Genomic DNA, 20,146 nt, shown 5'->3' with positions numbered 1-20,146 from the left:
GTTTCTTTCAGTCTGACATCCTAAACTCAAAAAATCTTCAGCTTCAGCATGTTAAAAATCGGAGGTCAGGAAGTTCACCTTACAAACTGTGAGAAGATGCCAAAACATCCACCTTACACATCTTTTTGATCAAAGTCATGGATTGACACTCAGATTGAAAGTTAAGCTGAACTTGTTTTTTTTTGTTCTCCCCCCCAATTCTTGTTGTTTGCTGGCAGGAGGCAGAGAACGAGGCGAGAGTGGGAGTAAGAATATGGGATGATGGAGGACTGAACTGAGAGCAGGTGAACACAGCTGTGGACCGCCGCCGGCTCTCTTCTTCCTCTCCTCCCTCTCTTTTTCCTCTTCTCATGAGGCTCCGGCTCTGTGTCTCGGAGTCTCAGGGAGACAGCAGGGGCTGGCCAGGCTTCACCGGAGTGGGCAGCAGAGGCGGGCAGTTGCACCCACTGGGCACATGCTCCTCAGCAGAGCAATCAATATGGAGAGAAGAGGCTGCCAGGGGTCAGGCGACGCAGCCCCGGGCCATGGTGCCAAGGGATCACCAGCGCTCATCTCTCCCTTTACCAGTCAACTTGCATCAGCCAAAGGCAGACCATGTGTGAGAGCAAATGTGTGTGTGTGTGTGTGTGGTTCTGCCGGAGGGACCTTCAGTCCCAACACCACTTGATAAAACTTTGTCTGCAGGAGAATGAACAGAAAAAGAGAGTCAAAGGTCTTTTTCCCTCTCCTCAATTCCTTTTCTACTGTGAATGCACATTCCCAGTGACTGTTTGAATGAGGGCTTGACGTACAATCCCTCTTACAGGCCCTCCTCTATGCCTCTACATCAGATGAGCTGGCAAGAGAGGACAACTTGAACTTTTGTCTTTTTTGGACGACATTTTTTTTTTTTTTTGCCTTTTCTGTTGTAGATTAAATTAGATGTTTTTTTTTTCAAATCCTCACTACTGTTTGAGAGCTTCTGAAAGAGCTTTGGTTTTAATCTGCAAGGTTTGGCACTCCTGTCGACATACTTCAATACAGCTGAACCTTCACAGCACCAGGTTTTAATAAGATGAAAATCAGAGGGAGTGAAAAGCAGAGGAGACTGAGCTCCAAAACTAGGACCAAAATACTCAATAAACTTTCACAGTATTTGTCAGACATTTTTTCAAACCTTTTACTGATCCTGAGCTGATTTTCTGATAAGGAAAGCTCCATTTCATTCAATGAGACACAATGAGCGAAGGTGAAAGGAGTGCTTTTGTTGCTAAAAGTGGTGCCATGTTCTCATGGATTCTGTAAAGAAAGAAGTTTACTAGGAGATGATGGAGTGTAATCCTCTGAAACGGTAAGTCCACGCTTGTTTTTCATCTGTTTTAGGCTCACTTAGTATTTGTGCAAAACAATTGGTACAGTAAATTCTGAACACACAGGCTGCCTGTATACTAGTTAAATTGCTCATTCCCATCAAGGAGCAGCTGTGGGAAAAAGGTTCACAAATGATCCAACTCATGCAGTAAAGTGGTGCATATGCTATAATTTTGTTTGTTTAACATCTTTATTTGTCCAGTTTCAGTGATCTTATTTGTCAACTAACTATAATCGGCGCATTACCTTTGTGAGTCTGTTAGTGTAGTGGGCACATGCCACATAGTAAATCACACTCTAGCATAGCATCTACACACATGCCAGGCAGCGCCTGAGCTTGGCAGAGCCGCCGACAAAATGGCCGCCACCGTCTGCCAGCTGTCTTCTTAAGCAAGATGGCGCCACTCTGAACACCAGCCATCTGCTTAATCAGTGTCTTATGTAAATCTCATATAATTGCATTTGCATATTCACCCAACTGTTACTGTAGGATGAGCTCCCCCTACACACACGCAAACACACACAAACACACATACACTCGCACACACATGCAAAAAAAGAAAAAAATCGCACTGATCCATTGTGAGTGGCTTTTGAGCACTTTGGAACATGTACCTGCCCATCATGTCTTTTGTACTGTTTTACAATTTATTCGCCCTTATGTTAAGCCACGTTAGCATTCTGTTGCTTTAAATAAGAGAAACGTGGCTTTTCCAGTCACAAAGCACCTGACGACTGTACCATCTGTGACATCTGTGCCTGGGCTAGTTGAGCTAGCCGGTGCTCCGCAAATCCCTCTGTCGCAGGACCCAACTCCACACAGCCCTACATAATGGCCTCATTAGCATGCGCAGCACTCACCAGCATAGGCCTCGGTGCGCTGCTGCATCGTGGGACCCAGTAACGCTCGCCCTTCACACACGCACTCTCACCGGGCAACATTGTGTTCCTCCATACAATACAGCACTTTACATGTGTATTACCGTGCTGCAGATCAAGTAATCAGGGAGTTGATCCCTAGCAGTTTATGCAGATCAAGTGGGCCTCTGCAAGAGCTACAATAAATGGTTCTCAATTGCTGTTAGAATAACAGAAAATTATATTTTATAAAACTAAGCATGGAGCTTTATATAAAAAAAAAATGTTTATGCTTTCACTTTGCATTTTGTGGCCCTTTGGTTTTCTGGTTCAGCCTTACCACTGCGTTAGCTTCATATTGGAATTGTTTTTTGAGGACTGCTGTGTAAAAAGGATCATGTTGCAATCACACTTTTGATTAAGAATTCTGTTCAGTGACAATTACGTTTTACTTTTTTTAATTATGTAGTTTATATGCCATATATATATATTTATATTTTATTCTTGCATTACGGATTGCCGAGGATTTCCCAGATTTCCCACTTGTATCTGAGATTGTCTTTGTTTTAATTTTCTATTGATTCATTTTGTGTGATGAACACAACAAAACTCTAAGGCTTTTATTAGTATTTGTATTTTCAGTTCAAGCAATATCATAATTATTAAAAATAATTTTCTCAAGAATTTAAAGGGAAGTATTTAAACGTTTTGTTATTGATTTTACACTACTTGTTTGTGGAGGTTGTAATTCTTTGTTAAGTATATTATCCCTCTTGGATAACAGAAAGTGCGCATAACAAGTAAAATAAAGGAATGAATCTTACCAGATTTTAGTTTTTCCTGAAATGATTTAAATGTGCATTGTATTTGTTTTCCCCATTTATGTTTAGGTTAGTTTATTAATATAGTTTAATCTAGCTCTTTGCTGTACTTCACCTATTATAGAACAATGTCCATCACTTGCTCTTCTGGTTGCTGAAGCTCTGAAGCTGTGGGGATTTATGGGGCTGTGATGGGGTTTTAGAAGTTGGGTTTACAGGGGGTGTACGTCTGGTCTAGGCTGGTCCCAGTCATGTAGAAGTCATCTGGGTCAAACGGCTGGCTCTCATCAGCCCATTTACATATTTACAGCAGCTGGGAAGCCCATATGTTTTTAGTTGGGGTCAGACAGCGTTATAGAAATCCTTATAAGCTAGCCAGAACACCCCATGGCCTCTTTATTTGAACATACACACACACACATACAAAGACACACAGACACACACACTTACACACACACATACACAAACACATACACAGACACACACACACACACACACACACACACACACACACAGACACACACACACACACACACACACACACACATTTACCACAAATCACTTGCTGTTCTTTCTGTCTTGAACCCCCCACCCCACCACCCCCACTGTCCTTTATAAAGAAAAGAAAAAACAGAGAGCTTTTATGCTAATCATGCTTGTAGCCATGTGTGCAAGTACACTAGCGCAATTATGCATAATTCAACACAAAGCCAGGCAGCGAGGCAACTACTGTAAATCCTGTTAGCAAGCCAAAAGGGGCAAGGACTCGGCAGGGCTGAAAATAAGGGGCTTGTGTACTTTTAAGAAGATTCAGACAGATCCTTGACATTTTGTATTCACAGGTGCATAACGGAAACTCTGTGTGAGGCAAGTTACAAAATAATTTCTATAGGAAAGAGTGACGGATTTAAAATAATGTGATTTGCGTAGAGGTTTGTTACAGTTTAGAAATCTTACAAATCAGATTATTTCCCATTGCATTAAAATTTCCAAATTGTACAATAAGACATATAAACATGTACTATACACACTACTCATATACCTATGACATATACATTAAATGTAACATGTAACAGTACTCATATAATAATGACATATACAGTAAATTACATATACATATACAGTAAATATTGGCATCCGTATTACTGCAGTCTGTGAAGCCCGGAAATGGGATCTGTAACATTTTTATTGGAGAAGCCACCATTATTAAAAGTCAAAATTATTTTTGTCAGTGAGTTATTAAAGTAATTATGTTGTTTTAATGGTTGCATAAAATAAATTGATTTAATCCTAATTCCTAAAACTTGTGTAATAAATAATCTCAATTCAATATGGACATCATGTTTTCCGTCAGTGCAAAAATCCAGAAACATAAAATCAGGGCAAGTAGTCGGAATATGACTGCACATTTGGATGTCTAAGTTGAGTTGTATTTTACAGATGGAGGTTTCCTAGAACCCTTGCTATCGTTGAATTCAGGATGTATTGATACAAGAATATTTGGCTTCATCTACATTTAATATAGTAGATAATCTCTAAAGCATGACTGAGCTATTTTGGGATTTCCTAATCATGCTTTTTATGCCAGCTACGCTGCAGAAATACCCCATGAGTTTAGCTTTCCTTTGGTATAATGTGAGGCACGTATATTTAATGTTTGCGGTGTTTCAGTGCAAGGGGTTCCTTAGCTCTGAGTGCTCAGTGCTTTTATTTGCTTGGATATTGATTGAATGTAGTTCACCCACAGAAGTAATAGTTGCTGAATGCATTTATTGCCATTGCTCAATTCGACCCATGCTGCATTTGCTTTTCCCTTTTTTATACACCTGATATGACAAGTGGTTTGATCTGCACTGAGCTAGATGTCTAAAACCGACCTGATTGATTAAAGCGTGTCAGTGCTGCGTGTGTGGAATTGATAGGAATTGCACGATTTTGAACGGAATATTTGACAGGTGTGCCAAATAGTGTTTCTTATGAAAAAGTAAATCGTTGTTTGTTCACTCACTTGTTACAGTACACCTTTAAAATGGTAAAGCCATAATAACTATGATGTGTATGAGCCAAGGGGTTTGGAAACATGTCGAGTCTGCCACCCCATCTGTTCAGTTTTCTATTAATAGACTTGTGCGTATTTCTAACACGTGGCCTGAAGTAATTTCCTCCATGGTCTGTAACCACAGTGAGGAATGAATTGGAAATATTTAACGTATTTCCACCTATCCATAGTCCGAATGTATTTTCTACTATATAATAGAGCTTTAGTGAGATGCAAGCAAAAAGAGGGTTAAACAACAACAACAGCGCTGCCTCTTTAAAATCCGAGACCTGTGTTCACCGAGCTGATTACAGTCTGGGGGAAAACAGTCATAGATTTATCCAAATCACTGATTATGTCATTTTAAAGCCCCCAAAACACAGGCATTGCACAGGAGCATGTAGAGCACAGAATTATGAAGCGGGGAGTGGAGTGTGTGAAGGAGAGAGGCGGAAATGGGAACCGAGCGCTGTTTGTATGATTAAACTGTCGGCGTGGTGGCACAGGCCACGTTGAAGAGTCAGGTCTGAGATTTAGCCATAATGAAAACAGTCTGAACCCGCCTCTCAGCGCAATTCTCTTTACAACACAGTGCCTCAGTCTAACCCAGGTCTGTCCATTTACCGAGAGGAGTGGGTGCACACGCAAACACCGCTTACATACATGCACAGAAAGAGCTAGTTGTTTGCCAGAGGCAGGTTTTGTGCACATCCAGGGCAAGAGAATCAGTCTAGGGGAGAAGTTGTCCACTTGATGAAGAGCGAATATTTGCATCCCACTGTACTAAAAATGGCTGCTGCTTCTCGCTCAGCTGCATAAACACCAGTCCCGCCCGCGGCGACGACCTACTCGTCAAGCGTGGGAATAGACGAAAGTGTAAAATATTCTGTCAGGCACTGGCTAGACGGCCCAGCTGCTCTGAAGCCCCATTGAACAGCAGGTGAAGAAGTACCCGAGGGGTCAAGGTCAAAAGGGGCTCCTGTCTGCTTCATCCAGTGACATGTCTGTTTGCACCCCCTGAAGTGTTTGCTCTTATTTGTGTAATCGCATGTGATTATTGATGACGGACACTGAACCCGTCCCTGTTGTTCTGGAACAATTCTTGGCTAATCCTCATCGAATATGGTGCTAGTGCACGTTTTCAGCATTTATGTACAAACGTACGTCAATTCAGCTGCAGTCCTCCAACACACTACACAGAGAAATGAGACTTCTGGCTGACATGTGGTTTTATGATTTGTTTTACGTTTGATTTGTCTCCCTATCACTTTTATTCGCGTCGTCCTCCCCTGCTGTGTAAACAATGATATCCCTTTAAGAGGAGGGCCCTCTCTCTGTCATGACACGTCTCTCCAAAGGCACCAAGTTGGTGAATAGCGGACGAAGACAGCGGCCCACCCTCTGGAAGATTCCATTATTCACCTCAGCATATGCTTCATTAGCTCGTCTAAAAAAGAGATCCCCTTCTCGCAGCCATGGCAGCATCTCAATGGAGTGTCCCCCCGTCTTTCACCCCGTCGTTTCTCTCCGGTCCCCCCTAATCGTCTCAGCTCCTCCCGCTGAAATCAAGCTTAGTGACGGCACTTTTGTAAGCACCCCTCTTTCTCTTTCTCCTTCTGCCTCAGCTCATTCTCTTGCCTGGCACACACCCACACACACACCCACCCACTGCTTAAGTCCCTATCAGCATGCCAACAAAATGTCCGCCCAGCTGGGGTTGACACTCGCCCGCCTCTGGGGTTTCACCTCCTCCTTACTAAACCCACTCAGTTCCTTCAGTCTCTTTTCTCTCTTCCTTTCCGGTTTAAACACTTTATTATTTCAGAAAGTGATCCTCTTAGAGATTATTATTATTATTATTATTATTATTATTATTATTATTATTTGTTTTTCTTGTTGTTGCTCCTGTGTTTTTCTAATTTCTTTTTTTTTTTTTATGTTTGTTATTATAGTGTCATCTATCTAGATTTGTTCCATGGTAAATATAACGCTGAGCTTCTGATTCATCGTTTACCTTTCCTTTAATTACACATTAGCCTAATTTTTCTCATATTTTTATGTATGGAGTATTCTCAGTTGTGCAAAGTATCCGCCGACGTAGCACAATTTGCATGCTAATATATTCTGATGAGCGCTTACAACCCGATCACAAGCTCTGTTGGATTCAGCGCTAGAAATGAGCAGAGTGAAAGCTGCAGTTATAGATTGTTGGATGTATAAATGTTAATATATCTGGGAAGCATCAGGATTTTTAAATCTCAAATGATGCCGAGTTAGATGTGTATAGTGTATGAGCTTCACCAAGCACAATCCAGCTGTGTGTATGGTTTCAACAACCTTTGCTTAGCTTTTGCAGTTTTTGTCAGGCACGATGGAGGCAACAATGTGGTTGGAACCATGGGTCCTTGTGTTTGTGTGTCAACATAGCCTGGAGTGTGTGTGTGTGTATGTGGGGGTGTGCATATGAGGGAGGCAGAGAGCTGTGAGGTTTTCACTTCTTTCTGCTGGCTTCTTATGAGCTGAGAATATAGCTTTGTGCCTATGGAATAAAAAAATTAAAAAAAAAACTCAAAAATAGATCATCTTTGTTTACCCTCCCAGCGTACACACACATATACTCACTCACATATACAGCCCTGTGCGCACACGTCTCATAGACATGTTTGCTCAAGGACTGGGTGTCTATTGCCACGGATGCCACCTGGTTATGTGTTACATTGCCATTCAGTCTGTCCCGGGAGCCAGACAGGCCGGGTCCACTGGCACTAAGGTCTCTAAAAAATTCTGTGCCTGATATAATTAAAGCTTCTAATGTAATAGTAATCTTCTAGTTGAAGTAATCTTTATTGCACTTGTACTGACTGATTTAAGAAAACGCCTTAAACAGAGCACCTGAATCACTTTAGGTCAATCTTAAAGAAACATTTATAAAGGTGTTGTTGTAACATTCAATTTAATTCAATTAACATCACTTGCCACAGGCTACTTCAAAAGTAAATGGACATGTTAAGTTAAGTAAAGCCTTTATTTGTCACATATACATTACAGCACAGTGGAAATTCCTTCATTGATCAGCAGTGGCAACCTGGTGGAGCTGGGGATCGAACCGCTGATCAGTAACTCAGTGCCTTAGCCCTCTGAGCCACCACTGCCCATAAATGATGACGCGTTGGCCAGGAATCGAACGCTGTAATTAACAATGGATAACATACATTAAATAAGGAATATGACCACAATATTTTGTGTACTTTAATGTAACTGATCACAATTTCAATATGATTATTTATATTATTAAATATTATCTAACAACAATTTCACAGGACAGTGGAGGCTCAGGCAGTTGGATCTGTGTTGCTGATTGGAGATTGATGGTTCGAGCAACACCACTGCCGTTGCCATTGTTGTGCCCTTGGGCAAGGCCTTTAACCCTATGCCTGTATATAAAATAACTAGGCAGTGGTTAGATGCAGGACATCTAAATTGCCAGTCCGGAGCCAGGAGAAATGGGTGGGTTGTGGCAGGAATGTGTATTGGGCATAAAACCTGTTCCAATAACTGGATCAAATGAAAAAGCTTTCTTGGGGTTGCCATTTATAACAACTTTATCTGTATTAGAATTGTTTTTATTTGAATTTAATGCTAATTTTCTTTACTTTTTTATTATTAATATATCATGATATGCCTGTGGTGTTACAGCTAAAATTCCCCTGTATTGAGTTTAATAATTAATTAATGTTATACACTAGAAGCCAATGTAATAGGAACACCTATACACCCGTTCATTTACGCAATTATCTGATTAATTATTATGCAAAGATCAGGAGACTCGGTTAATGTTCACGTGAAACATTGGAAAACCTTGACATCAACTCATCTTTTCCAGTCTTCAGTTGTATGTAGATTCCTGTTCTTGGATGATAAGAGTAAATCCCAATGTGGTTTTCTGTTCTCACAGTCCACCTATAACTGTGAGATGCTTTTCTGCTCATTATTCTTGTAGAGTGGTTATTTGAGTTACAATGACAGCTAGAACAAGTCACCTAAATTACCTGTCTGATCAAGGCATTTCTGCCCACAGATCTGACATTTTTGCACAACTCTAAGTAAATTGACAGTTTCTGAAATACTCAAACCATCATGTGTAAACAACAAAACAACACCCATACCATGGTCAAAGTCTCTGAGACCACGTTCTTGATTTTTGATGTGAACATTAACTGAAGCTCTTGACCTGTATCTGTATGAGATTATCTGTATGGCCCTCCTGTCAGATTATTGGACGATTGGATAACTGCATAAATAGCAGATATTCTGGTTTTACAGTAAGTGTTTTTTTTTCCCTAACAAGCAATGTCAGATGACTACAGTATATACAGTATATACCACTATCATCAGTTCTACAATCATATAGTTGTCCTCTTTCCAGTCCAAGAGTTCCTTTTAGCTCCCAGTCTCAGTCCTGGTCACTTGGTCACATGGTCAGGTCTCTACATCTCTTCATTCAGGACAGCTGTGATCTGATGCTATGTATTTTTAATGTGACTTCTGCTGTCTTTCCTGAGCTGGTGCAGAACTTCAGGCAGACAGGCCGACAGGACAAACTGTCTCAGGAATTCAACTAACTGTCTAGCTTCAAAACACTGGTAGACACAAACCTCCCTTTAACCCTCACTGACGTGTTTCCCAAAAATAGCAGTCTTTTTGTTCTTAAAGAAACTAAATAGAAAATAACATAACAAAATTACTATATGTGATCAGGTTTAAATCTGATTTTTTTTATCGCAGGTGCAAACATTTCATAGGGTGAAAATGTTTGCACCTGCGATAAATAGCTGAAACCCATGCTGGTGTCCAACCTTTGAAACACTGAAACTCTATTCTGAATAACTAATGCTTATTTAATTTCTCTTGGTAATATGCGTCTCCTATGTCTCCTTTATTTTATGGGTTTGATTGATGAGTGCGTAACGCAGAAGTAGTATCTCACCCAACTGCCTGGCTTAAATAACAGTCTTGGAGGCATAGTGGGTTTTAACCAGTTTCTCCCAGTGAAATTCACAGTTCTTAATAGGACATCAAGCGCGACAGTCTCAACTGAGGCCTAGCAACCTCCCCTCCTCCTCAAAAAATCCCCATCACCCCCTTCTGGTGGGTAGACGCACCCTTTTCGAAGCCCCCTTCTGTCTATTGAGAGGGTTTCAGACAGGGTGCAAACCCCCACTCTCTACTTCTCAACCAAAAACTGCATACATTAAACTAAAACTCCTGACGCAGCGTCTTATTTCGAGTTCACGTTTATTACCAAGTTTTTTCATTCACTACCAAATCTAAGCTGGCATCTGTATTCCCTAAAACAAGCATTTGGTATTATTTATGGAAGACAGGACTTAACAAAATATCAGAGTTGCTCATTAAGGAATATAACACTATTTATATGTTTTAAAATGAAGTAAACTGAATATTTAAATATATTTCAGACTAAAACAACTACAAATCATGTCTTAGTTCTACCCATTTTTATACAATTTTATGCTAAACTGTGATAAAATGCAAAGTTATTAGTTAGTGAGCACGGCACAATACCCAAGGCTGAATTAATGCTTACAGATGGACTCAAACAAACAGTATACAGTAGACCAATCACTTTAACATCTTCTTGGCAGGGGGCTCTGTGCCTAAATATAGCTTGGCTCACTTGGTACACTTAACATTGTGTTTGGTTTTAATTATATTGCCACATACATGCATGACTGTGCACCATGACGAAGCAGACACGAGCCCACAGTGCTAAGTGCTGATGAATAAGCAGCCACAGTCATCCCCTGTCTGCTTCCCAGTCCCCAGAGGAAACATTAAGGGCCCTAGACTGGAACCAGAAGTCCCTCCATCCCTCCCCCCCACTTGTCCCATGCGCACGGTAAAGCCTGGGGTCAAACCCAGTGCCCAGACAGTCTTACCCCTGACCCCTGTCTGGCTCTAGGCTCAGGGTCAACCCACACAGCTGATAAACTCTGCTTCCCCACCCCTCGACCTATCTGCTTGTAAACACATCCGCATCCGTTTGCATTTTGGCGTGGCGGTGGCTATAGACACGCAACCACAGCATCATCTGAGGCTCCCCAGCATCCATGTGCTGTCAGTCAGCTCCCTGCCCCCACTTTTTTCTGCACTGTAGCCACACCTTACACACACACACACACACACACACACACACACACACACACACACACACACACACACACACACACACACACTCACCTTTAAAGCGACACAATTATTTGGAAAAGCTGTGTATTAATTTTAGTTTTATGCATAAAACAATATATACATAAATATTATTATTATTATTATTATTATTATTAATAATAATATTATTATTTATACCTTCTTATTGCTCCTAACCTCAGTGAAAGCATCTATGTTACTAGTTGTTAGAATTTCTAATATCCCTAAATTATAAACAGAGTTGTAGTAGAAATGAAAGGGAGGAATTGAATAGAGAATAGAGAGAAAATGAAAAAAAGAAAATGCATTTGATAATTGTACAAGTTTTCCCAGGTACTCATTCTTAATAAATAGTCATTGTTTTACATACATGTAGTGTATTGTAACATGTACACTTTTATATGTCTATGTAATAACATATGAAAATAATAAAACACTAAATGTTTCAGAGAAGTACATCTACAACGGATTTCCCAAACATGATTAACACCATGACAGGTTCCTCTCACACCAAATAAATTTTTTCTATTATCAACAATATTTATTTTTTTTAAGGACAACACATTATGTGTATAATAAAAAATATTTTTACCGTAGAAACAATGAAATTAATGTAAACCTTGCAGCTGGAGCTACTGCCAGAGGCGCTGATGACTTGATGAAGCTGATGAACAGCTTGTGACCAACAAGATTTAAGAATAGAACCATAATGCAATATAACATAGATACATACTGTATATGTTAATGCATATGGGTGTGTTACATGGACAGATACTGCATGTTTTATTTTTGTCTTCTCAGGAGATCTGTGTTCTGTTCTGAGCAACTCTCAGTGATCTATAGCCCTGATAACACCAATGAAATTTTACTGTCAAAGAATTTTGCATTTGCTTTCATACTGGTGAGTATTTAAATAAGGTAAGTTTCCAATCATAATGGTATAAATAGAAAAGACATTGGCCTTGCATACATATTAATGCTAAATAGATCATTTCAATTTTTTTTTTTAAATCAACCTTGGGCTGCAGGTTAGTCAGTGGAAAAAATATTCCTATGTTGTATTTTTTTTCAGTCGCAGAAAGTTGACAAGTGGGTTTTATTTTTTTCCCTCATAGGATTGTATTGCCTTTAACCAGTATATTTCCATTTGTACACATAATAAAGTACTACATATTTTATGATGATGATATTGAAGCATACGAAAAAAGCTAAATCTGTTTATACAAATCATGACATCTGTATTGTCATATGTTAATTTTAGAATATTCTTGGCTTCTATGGTTACCATAATATTCTTTTGTCTCCTGTTTGATCTCTGATATTCTTTGAAGTTGTATGTTATTGTCTGAATTTTTTAGTAATTAATGTTTAATCAAAATGAATAAACAATAAATCTGAAACCTAATTTACTGTTGTGTTTTTTTTAACGTATGGTTATTCAAAAAAATATAAAAATGTGTCTCATTATACATGACATGGAAATTCTAAATATTTTTTTATTTCCATAAATATACTTTGCTTCATTAATTTTTATTTACGCTTCACAATGTAGTGCCACTATAGTTAGTCTTAGTGTTCATCTGCATAAGATTATGAGCTCGATAATATTCCAATGTTCAAATATTGAAACGTAAATGCATTTTTAAAGCCTAATCTATAAAATTGTGCTTTATATGAAATATGAAATTTGTGTTGTTTTATAGATTAATCTGATAAGAACAAATATCATAATTCTATGAAGAATTGATGCGTATCACATGTGGTATTTGTTAAATGTAGAGTTCTCGAGCTGCCATGCTTGTACAAAGTAGCTGCACATACACACACATGCACACAAACCCACATACAATCCCTCCTGACCTGCTTCATTGGCGATCCCGCTTTCTACAGTGTTTCCTGTACAGAAGCTGCCTCAGTGCCCTGCAGCACACACGCTAGTGCTCACACTCAAACCTGCCCCTTGTGTCCAAACCCCCCACATCCACTCTCATCCTGTGTCCCGCTAACACATCCTGACCTGGGAGCGTGGCTATGGCCTAAAAACATCGAGCAGGAGAGATTATCCTCCTGCAGGCCCGGGTCAGTGAGTGGTGGGGAGTTTGGGCCACCCACAGAGCGTCCAGTGGGCCGTGAGATGGTCTGATACACGTGCTTACCAAGCATGGCAGATTTTCTTACTCTCAGCAGCAGAAAGCCACACAGCACAGGCCTTTTCTTCATCATGGACCAGGAGATTAGGGCTGAAACACTCAGCCCACACTTGCTCATGCACCCACCCACCCCCCCACACACACACACACACACTTATACACACATCCCTCCCTTCAGTTATCGGCTGCACGGATACGGAGCTCTGAACAGATCAATCTGGACACATCTTTCACTATTCTTTAGTAATTCTGCCACACATTTTTTTCCTCTCTCTGCCATTTCAAGAAAGGGAGGGGCAAGTGAGAAGATCTCACATATTAGCACCATGTTATTAGCAAGGCTTGCTCATGGTGGTGATGTCAGGCAGCAGAAAGAAGTATCATCATGATAATTACTCCTATTATCCACCATTTTTGTTCCTGTTTCTTCAGTCTAATACTTCGACTTTCATCTATATTATTAAAATATAATAAAGGAAGTGTAATGGTTGAACCCAGAAATGCAGTTGTTTAAAAAGTAGATTTCCAGCTCTGATTAAATGCTCTAATGACTATATACAACAAAATTAGGCCCATACTAAAACATTATTTTCAAAGCATAGCAGAGATGAAAATTTTAGCAATGCAACTTTCCTTTTTTTTAAAAAAAAAACAAAAAAAAAACAATTGTCATGTTTTTCTTATATTTTTAGATATACACAATTTATAACGTTATCAGTGGAATAAACAGCCTTATTTATTTTCCTGATTGATGTAGCTATACAAATAAATGACAAATATTGTTGACTGTCTTGATGACATTATTCATGGCAGCTTTTCATTTTGAAGAGAAAAAAAAAGTATCTAAGGGCAAATTGTCGTTTTCTTACTTTTTTTGCACCAGAGAGTCAGAATGTAATATAATTGTGATTTTTAACATCCAGGAAATAATTAAGCACACACACACTGCTGTCACTGGATATAGTATAGCAGTCTGAAATAGAAAAATTAAAAAGGTTTGTTCATCTGAGACATCATGCTAATTTATCATTAATAAATAGCTGAAATTCATTTTAAAAGGTGCAGGTATATTGTAAGCATAGTTTATTATTTTTTGGGTAAACAATTTAGAAAATAAAATAAATAAATAAATGTAATTTAGACTACTCTTACATTTTTACAACTTTATATGATGTTCCTATTTATTAGTATATTTATTTAGTATATTATTATTATTATTATTATTGTTGTATCCCCTTATTATTAATAATATTATATAGTTTTGGGAGTTTGTACTCTAGTTTTAGGCAGGAGGGGTGTGTGTGTGTGTGTGTGTGTGTGTGTGTTTGGGGGGGGGGGGAGAGGCCTGTGAACTTGAAGTGCAGTTTGTCATGCTAACCATGCTGCTGCTATTGAATACACACACACACAGGGAGCAGAGGATTCACAGGACCCCAGCTTTTCTCATGCAAAACCATGCAGGCCTGTACGCTCCAATACGCGCGCGCCTCTGAATGGCCCTGCATTCACACACACACACACACACACGCTTTCCTCAGCTCTATGGAGCACGTCACTCTTACACGCATTGACGGAAACGCCTCACCTTCCCTTACTACCATAAGCAGTGTGAGTGTGTGTTTGTGTGTTACTGCGAAGGTGAAGACCGCGTCTTGTAAGCCACCTTCTACACTCCACATTTCGACCTTTACACCCCGTCACGTGATCTTAACTCACTCACTTAATTACGTGCATTAATTAAAGCAATACATATTTATAAAAATTTCTATAACGTTTAAGGTTTTTTTTTGTTTTGGTTTTGCAAAGTATAGCCTACGGGAATGTCAAAGATAAGAACATTAACCTATTGCACAGGTATTCATTTAATTTTATTTAATTTTATTTTTGTTACAGTGAGCAACGACCCAAGCCAATCTTTTTAAAGTCAACGTTAACTAAATTTCAGTTACTGATTTATTGAAAAATTGTCTTATGAAAGGTAATTGAACAAAATGAAAAAAATATACTGTCTTTATTAAATATCTAAAATTTTATAATCTATATGTAAACAATATGAATCATTTTGTAAATAAATCATTTTTAAAATAAATCACGTCAAAAAAAAAAAAAATCTTTTTTTTAAAGTGGTACCTGACAAGGTTCAGATCTATCTATGTATGAAATCAGAATATCAAGATTAAAAGAAATATGATAGCCTACATAATAAAAGACAAGCTTTCTTGCAGAAATTTAACTGCCATATTTCAGAAACAAAAGTCGCATCCCGATGGTTGCACATTTTATACATTTACCACATTTATATTTTTCTAACAAAAATGCATGTAATATCTCTAAACACAAAGCTTCAAATATAAGGCCGAATTGTTGATTTAAAAAGATATTTTTAAAACACAAACCCATGTCTACATTATCAACATATTAAATACAGATACATGCAACTTTAATTATCTTAAAAAAATAATAATAAAACCTCAGATCGGATATGTGTATATATTTATATGATGAGCAGCTTTAGGAGTAGTTCTATAATATGAGTTTAATGAGTATTTTATTCTGGTACTACGCTATATGTGCATTATTGATGTCCACTATGAATGTGCACGAGATATTAAAAAGAAATGATGCATTCGCTTTTATCCTCCTTCCTGACTCTCTTTGTCTAGCCTTTTATTAATGAAATTGGAGGCGCTTTTCTCCCTCTTCACTACCTTCATCTGAATGGCACATTCTATAGGGCATCCCATTTCTTCTTAATGCATCTCGTAAAATCAGTGCTCGCAAGAGTGGCGCAGTGGCAAAAAAAAGTGTTGTCTATAATCTTCTGATTGGAAATTTACAAGAGGCTGTGAAGAAGGTTTGTCAATTATGTGTAATTTATGTTCCAGTCGTATAAGGCTCTTTAAGAATGTGGGCCATCTTAAGCTGGAACAAAAGCTTGGAGGACGAGCTGACCGGACTGGCGGTGGTGGTCGTGCTGTAAAAGCGCATTATACCGAACCGGGATTGGCGGAGAGCGGCTCTAATATCAGCGCAGATCCCGGGTCGGTATAATACGGTGTAATACAGCAGCAGCAGCAGCAGCACCGCCGCCAGTCTGCTCCATCTTACCTCATTAACGAGAGTGTCAAAAACTGGGCTGTGGGCTGAGGGGACAGGGACAAATGTACGGAATTATGAGGCTGCATAAAATGAGGATTTGGCAGAATTTATTGTCTTGATTGAATTAGTGCCGACGTGCGCCTTTTCCATTGTTTTTGCTGCTTTCGTTTACTTTAAACGGGCTCTTGATGTTGCCCCATAATGTCACCCAGGGTGTTAAAGTGGGCACATTTATGAATGCTGCCTCGAGGTCCGGCACAACAAGCCCAGACTTTCCGTGTTTCTTAGGTAAAAAAAAAAAAAAAAAAAAAAAAAAATATATATATATATATATATATATATATATATATATATATATTTTTTTTTTTTTTTTTTTTTTTTTTTATTATTCCACCAGCAAGCATGAGAGCTCCATAACGTCTCTATCATTTCCACTGCTTAAAGACTTCAGCAAACAAGTGTCAGCGAGAGGTGAAAATAAAGGTAGACAGGAGGAAAAGCCAGGACAATACGCGCTGCTGTTTCTCCTTCAGAGCTGCATTTCAAACTTGACTCATTAAAAGACTTCTTTTCCGCCTCCATCCTTCCCTAATGACCTCCTCTCAGTTCCCACACAGGCACTGGACAAGAGCAATGTGGTCTGCGTGTGTGTGTGTGTGTGTGTGTGTCCGTCTGCCTATTGATGCCCTGGTTTGAGGCCTCTCTAGTAAATTATTCATGCATCATTTAAATACATGCAAATGGCTTTTCATACCTCTCTGGCATGATGCCAGGTACCTATGGCAACCGTCCCTCCTCCATCAGCCTCCACTCACACAGTGACTGAGGATGCAGCTCAGGAAGCAAAATCAGCGTCACTTTACTATTTAGCTAAATGCTGATTTCAATGCTGTGTTCATGCATTTTAAATAACCCATATATTTATATCATATGTTCGTCATATAACAATGAACAAGGCATGAAAAACACAAAACACAAATCCAATGGCGTGTGTGTGCAAACGACAGTGTTAAAAAAATGTAATAAAAATATTTTTTATAAATTGTAATACAAACTTTTATTTGTGGGGAAAAAATGGGTTATTTCGAGATCTACAAACACCAGGCATTATTACTAGTGTTTATTCTTTTATAGCTTGTCACAAAAAAAACCCACCAACAACAAGCTATAATTTATATAATAATAACCATGTCCTTTTTAATTAAATAAACTGAAAATAGTCAAATAATTTTGTATTTTTTCACTTCGCAAGATTATGCACATTTATTCATCTTTATTATTTTCTACATTACACCGTGTCAATGATACAGTATTGTTTTGGCTTTCCTCTTCAATCTGCAGTGAAAGAAGCCATCAACACACATTAAGAAAGGTTAAGGGATATTCAGGATATTAATGAACTAAATAATGTAATAATTAGAACAATGTTTCGGGTCGAGATTTGTAAATCAGTAGGCAAAATGTTACAAAACAAATCAGTATAATAAATGTAACATATTAATAATCATAATAATCATAATGATCATAATAATTATTATTGCAACAACAAAGCCTTTATTTATCTTTTATTTAGCATCTCTCTTATACTGAAGGTGGACACAGGAAAAACAAGTGGGGGAAAAAGTTTATTCACACCTGAGTATGATATTGAAAAAGAGCCAAGAAAAACTATTCCAGAGAAGACATCGTGGATTGACTTCCAGGGTCTTGGGCATTTAATACTTAGCCTCAGTACAGATTCTGTTTAATAGTAGTTTTCCAGACCACCATTGGCAGCTTAGCAGCTGTGTGTGTGTGTGTGTGTGTGTGTGTGTGTGTGTTTACATGAAGAACCCGGGTATAAATATCGAGAATGTGTAGGGGATGAGTATGATCCTGTAATTAATTTGCAAAGAGAGTACAGTATACAGTGCAGTACAGTATATGAGCAAAGTGTTTGAATGAGGTTTAAATAGAGATTACCATATTATGTGGTACTATTACTGGACGTAACACCTTAGAATGTTGACCTAATGAATGCTGTAACACGTAATTCCCATCACACAGTGTGGCTGCATTGTTCTTACAAGGTCAAGTTCAGGGCAGAATATGACGCGGGTGAAATGTTCATTAAATACACAGCACTGCCCTCTAGCGGTAGTACTAATAACATCTAAGAGTGAGGTTAAAATATCTGTCTCAATTTGCCCGTACTGAAATCATTAAGGCACTGAATTAACTTAATTTTAAACAGTTTATGCGTGTTTCCAAGTATCTGCTTTCTGAATGATGAATAATATTACAGGGTTAAAAAAAAAGGCTGACTGGTGTTTGGGATAGAATTTACCAACAATCAATTCTAATATAATAGTAATAAAATAAATAACTTCTAATAGCATTATTAAATGATGGCATGATAATGAGGAGAAATTGTGGCACAGTGTCTCCCTAAGGGCTGTGGCATCTCACAGCTCCATGATGCTTGGTTTTATTCTAAGCTTTTTTAAACAAACAGGTTGGCTATGCTACTGTAAATTGACCATAGGTTCGAATAAGTATGTGGATGTGTGTACATAGTGTCACAAGATGTGACCTACTTGAGATTTGCAAATCAGTGACTACATCAGCGCACATAGTAAACCACCTCCCTCTAAACTCCTGCATTATCTTTCTCTGGGAAAAAAGGTAAAAGTTCAATTTACAAAAAGTACAGTTCTTGTTATCTGGAGAACTGGCCATAAACAGACAAACAAGGCTGCCAACAAGAAAAAATCGTCTGTACTCTGGGTCAGGATGAAGTGAACTGAGGAACAACAGAATTAGAATTATAGGGAAGAAGGGCTTGAGAGGTTTTTGGTCACCTTTCTGACTAAGGCTTTTCTCCCCCAGTCACTCACTTTGACCAGACAGCCTGCTTAAGGAAGAGTCCTTGTGGTTCCAAACTTCTTCCATTTATGGATGATTGAGGCTATTACGCTCATCTGGACTTTTAATGCTGCAGAATTTTTTCTGTCCCCTTCCCCAGATCTGTGCCTTAATTACAATCCTGTCTGAGAGGTCTACAGACAATTCCTTAGACTTCATGGCTTGGTTTGTGCTCTGATTTGAACTGTGAGACCTTATTTATACAGGTGTGTGTCTTTCCAAATCATGTTCAGTCAACTGAATTTACCACTGGTGTACTCCAATCTAATTGTAAAAGCATCTCAAAGATAATCAATGGAAAGTGGATGCACCTGAGTTAAATTTTGAGTGTCATGGCAATGGCTGTGAATATTTATGTACATGTGATTTTAAGTTTGCAAATATATATGCAAGTTATTCAATGATTTATTAAGTAATCATTTAAAGTATTACATTTATTTATAAAAATACATTTTAGTTTATAGCAAAGTTATACACTTTACATTTCAATATTATAAAATGGGTAAAAGAAAGTATTTTATAAGCAGTGTTGGCATTATACCACATTATCACTACTATCAAAGAAGTATAGTGAAAGTGATTGTTTTATTTAGAAATTATTTGGATTATTTTGGTGTTATAGTATGTAGACTACTATAATGCATCATGCAAACAGCTAAAAATGCATAATATATTAAATATAGTTCATAAATAAATCTATC

At 38.4% G+C, this 20,146-nt stretch overlaps 1 long non-coding RNA gene across 4 annotated transcripts in view; it reads left to right on the top strand.

Moving 5' to 3' along the window:
* Positions 1-12,641, top strand: part of LOC128543494 (uncharacterized) — a 37,328-nt gene extending 24,687 nt beyond the window's left edge. For all 4 annotated transcript variants that reach the window (XR_008365729.1, XR_008365726.1, XR_008365728.1 and 1 more), the window contains exons 3-4: positions 219-1,330; positions 12,094-12,641. This is a non-coding gene — a long non-coding RNA (uncharacterized LOC128543494). The remainder of the gene's footprint in view (positions 1-218; positions 1,331-12,093) is intronic.
* Positions 12,642-20,146: the final 7,505 nt, after the last annotated feature.

The sequence above is a fragment of the Clarias gariepinus genome, chromosome 15, assembly GCF_024256425.1.
Source record: "Clarias gariepinus isolate MV-2021 ecotype Netherlands chromosome 15, CGAR_prim_01v2, whole genome shotgun sequence".
NCBI classification, from domain to species: Eukaryota; Metazoa; Chordata; class Actinopteri; order Siluriformes; family Clariidae; genus Clarias; species Clarias gariepinus.
Note: the sequence above shows the minus strand (reverse complement) of the source record. Positions and strands in the feature narration are given on the sequence as shown.